This window comes from Hippopotamus amphibius, chromosome 5 (assembly GCF_030028045.1).
Source record: "Hippopotamus amphibius kiboko isolate mHipAmp2 chromosome 5, mHipAmp2.hap2, whole genome shotgun sequence".
NCBI classification, from domain to species: Eukaryota; Metazoa; Chordata; class Mammalia; order Artiodactyla; family Hippopotamidae; genus Hippopotamus; species Hippopotamus amphibius.
In genome coordinates, this window is record NC_080190.1 from 102,078,081 (window position 1) to 102,082,340 (window position 4,260).

The following is a 4,260-nucleotide window of genomic DNA, read 5'->3' on the forward strand; positions in this document are numbered from 1 at the left end:
AGGAAAATACCTACAAAAACAAACCCAAAACAATTAAGAAAATGGTAATAGGAACATACACATCAGTAATTACCTTAAATGTAACTGGATTAAGTGCTACAACCAAAAGACACAGACTGGCTGAATGGATAAAAAAAAATAAGACCCTTCTATATGCTGTCTACAAGAAACCCACTTCAGATCTAGGGACACATACAGACTGAAAGAAAGGGGATGGAAAAAGATACTTCATGCAAATGGAAATTAAAAGAAAGCTGGAGTAGCAATACTCATATCAGACAAATTAGACCTTAAAGTAAAGACTATTACAAGAGACAAAGAAGGACACTATATAATGATCAAGGAATCAGTCCAAGGAGAAGATATAACAATTGTAAATATCTATGTGCTCAACATAGGAGCACCTCAAAACATAAGGCAAACACTAACAGCCATAAAAGGGGAAGTCGAAAGTAACACAATAATTGTAGGATACTTTAACACCATAGGCTAACGCATATATACTCTCTCAATTCATCCCAGCTTCCCCTTCACACTCCCCACCCAATGTCCTCAAGTCCATTCTCTAAAACTGCATCTTTATTCTTGCCCTTTCACTGGGTTCATCAGAACCATTTTTTAGATTCTGTATATATTCTGCACGGTGCTCTTTTTTCATGCAGATCAAAAGTGGGGAATCCATTTTTGCTTGCACTGCAGTTACAAACAAACTGATATAACACATTCACACCTGCACAGCAGTGATGGGGAGACTGTAGCCTTGAACAGAAAGCACTGATAAGACAGTATAGCCAAAAGAAATTTTAATATAACTGGAGTGTAGATAATTTTTGACTCACCCTCATACATATATCCCCTCTTTTTTGGATTTCCTTCCCATTTAGGTAACTATAGTGCAATGAGTAGAATTCTCTGTGCTATATAGTAGGTTCTCATTAGTTATGTATGTATATATGTCAATCCCAATCTCCCAATTCATCCCACCCCCCCTTGTTTCCCCCTTGGTATCCATACATTTATTCTGTACATCTGTGTCTCTCTTTTTGCTTTGCAAATAAGATCATCTAAACCATTTTTCTAGATTCCATATGTATACATTAATATGATATTTGTTTTTCTCTTTCTGACTTACTTCACTCTTTATAAGTCTCTAGTTCTCATTCTTCTCAAGCACACATAGAACATTCTCCAGGATAGATCATATGTCAGGCCACAAAACAAGTCTTAGAAAATTTAAGACTAAAATTTTACCAAGTATATTTTCTAACTGAAATGATATGAAACTAGAAATTAATATATATAATTCACAAATATGTGGAGAATAAACAAATACTGCTCAACAGTTAATGAATCAAAGAAGAACTCAAAATGGAATTTAAAAAATCTGGAAACAAAAATAGAAACACAGCAAACAAAAACTTATGGGATGCAGCAAAAGCAGTTCTAAAAGAGTAGTTTACAGTGATAAATGCCTACATTAAGAAAAAAGAAAGATATCAAATAAACAGCCTTGTTTTTATACCTAAGGAAACTTGAAAAAGAACAAACTTAGTGGAAGCAAGGAAATCACAAAGCAGAAAAAGTGAAATAGAGACTAGAAAAACAATAGAAAAAAATCAGTGAAACTAAGAGCTGGATTTTTAAAAAATTAATTAATTAATCTATTGGCTGTGTTGGGTCTTCATTGCTGGGTGCAGGCTTTCTCTAGCTGTGTTGTGTGGGGGTTACTCTTTGTTGTGGTACATGGGCTTCTCATTGTGGTGGCTTCTCTTGTTGTGGAGCACAGGCTCTAGGCACATGGGCTTCAGTAGTTGTGGCATGTGGGCTCAATACCTGTGGCTCATGGGCTCTAGAGCACAGGCTCAGTAGTTGTGGTGCATGGCCTTAGTTGCTTTGTGGCATGTGAGATCATCCCAGCCAGGGACTGAACCCATGTCCCCTGCATTGGCAGGCAAATTCTTAAGCACTACACCATCAGGGAAGTTCCTAAGAGCTGGATTTTTAAAAAATAAAAATAAAATTGAAAACCTTTAACTTGATTAAGAAAGAGAGAGAAGACTCAAACAAATAAAAAGAGAAATGAAAGAGGAGACATAAAAAATGATACCATAGAAATATAAAGGATCATAAGATAATACTATGAACAATTATATGCCAAAAAACTGGATAACCTAGAAAAAAAGGATAAATTCCTAGAAATACACAGCCTATCAGGTTAAATCCTGAAGAAACAGAAAATATGAAAAGGCCTATAACTAGTATGGAGTTTGAATCAGTAAGCAAAATCCTCCCAACATAGAAAAGCTCAGGACCAGATGGCATCAGTAGCACACTCTACTAAACATTTAAAGAATTAATGCTAATTCTCAAACTCTTACCAAAAGTTGAAGAGGAGGGAACAATTCCAAATTACTTTTGTGAGGCCAGCATTAACCTGATACCAAATCAGACAAGAAAGCACAACAAAAGAAAACTATAGGCCAATATCTCTGATGAACATAGATGTAAATTCTCAACAAAATACAACCAAACTGAATTCAACAGTACATTAAAAGGATCATCCATCTTGACCAAGTGGGATTTATCCTTGGGATGTAATGATGGTTTAACATATGCAAATCAATTAATGTGATACACCACATAAAATAAGAGAGGATAAAAATCACATAATCAATAGATGCAAGAAAGCATTTGATAAAATTCAACACTGTTTATAATAAAAACTAGGAATAGAGTGAAATTATCTCAGTAGCATAAAGGCCATACATGACAAGCTCACATCATACCAAATTATTAAAAGCTAAACAGTTTTCCAGTAAGATCAGGAAGAAGACAAGGATGTCTAATACCACCACTTTTATTCAACATAGTACTGGACATCCTAGCCAGAGCAATTAGCCAAGAAAAATAGTAATAAAAATAATAAGGATTCAAATTAGAAAGGAAGAATTAAAATTGTGTCTGTACCTGACATGATCTTACAGGTAGAAAACCCTAAAGATTCTGCTAAAAAACTGTCAGAACTAATAATTGAATCCAGTAAAGTTTCAGGAGAGAAAATCAACATACAAAAGTCAGTTGTGTATCTATACACTAATAAACAACTAATTTCAAAGGAAATTAGGAAACAATCTTATTTACAACCACATCAAAAACAATAAAATATGTTTAAGCAAGGAAGTGAAGGACTTGCACAGTGAAAACTACAAAACACTGATGGAAGAAATTAAAGAAGACACAAATAAAGGAAGACATATCTTGTGCTTATGGACTGGAAGACAAAATTGTTAAATATTCATACTACCGAAAGCTATCTATAGATTCAGTGCAATCCCTATCAAAATTCCATTAGCATTTTTTACAGAAATACTCATAAAAAAGACAATTTTATAATTTCTTTGGAATCAGAAGACACCTCAAATAACCAAAAGAATTTTGAAAAGGAAGAACAAAGCTGGAGGCATCATATTCCCTGATTTCAAAGTATATTTAAAAGGTACAATATTATAACAGTATAGTACTGGCACAAAACCAGACACATAGACCAATGGAATAAAATAGAGAGCCTAGAAACAAATCCACACATGTATAGTTAGCTGATCTTTGATAAGAATGCCAAGAATATACACTGGGGAGAGATTGGTCTGTTCAACAAATGGTGTTGGGAAAGTTACATATGCACATGCAAAATAATGAAATTGGACCTTTATTCCACACCATATAAAAAACCAGCTCAAAATCGATTAAACAGTTAAATATAAGACCTGAACTGTAAAACTCCTGCAAGAAAATAGGCAATGATTTCATGGATATAACATCAAAAGCACAGACAAAAACAAAAATAGACAAGTGGGACCACAGCAAACTAAAAAGATGTATAGCAAAGAAAATAATCAATAGGGTGAAAAGGACTAAAAGAAAGTATTTATGAACCATCTATTTGATGAGGGGTTAATATCTAAATTATATTAAGGAACTCATACTACTAAATAGTAAAATAAATAGCCCAGTTTCAAAATGGGCAAAGAACCTAAACAGACACTTTTGCAAAGAAGACATAAAAGTGACAAACAGGTATATTAAAATGTACTCAATGTCACTAATCATCAGGGAGGTGCATATAGAAACTACAATGAAATATTACCTCACACCTGTTAGGGTGGCTATTATTAATAAAAAAAAAAGGACAACCAAAGTTGGTGAGGAGATGTGGAGAAATTGGAACACTTGTTCACTGTGGTGGTCTGTAAAATGGTGTAT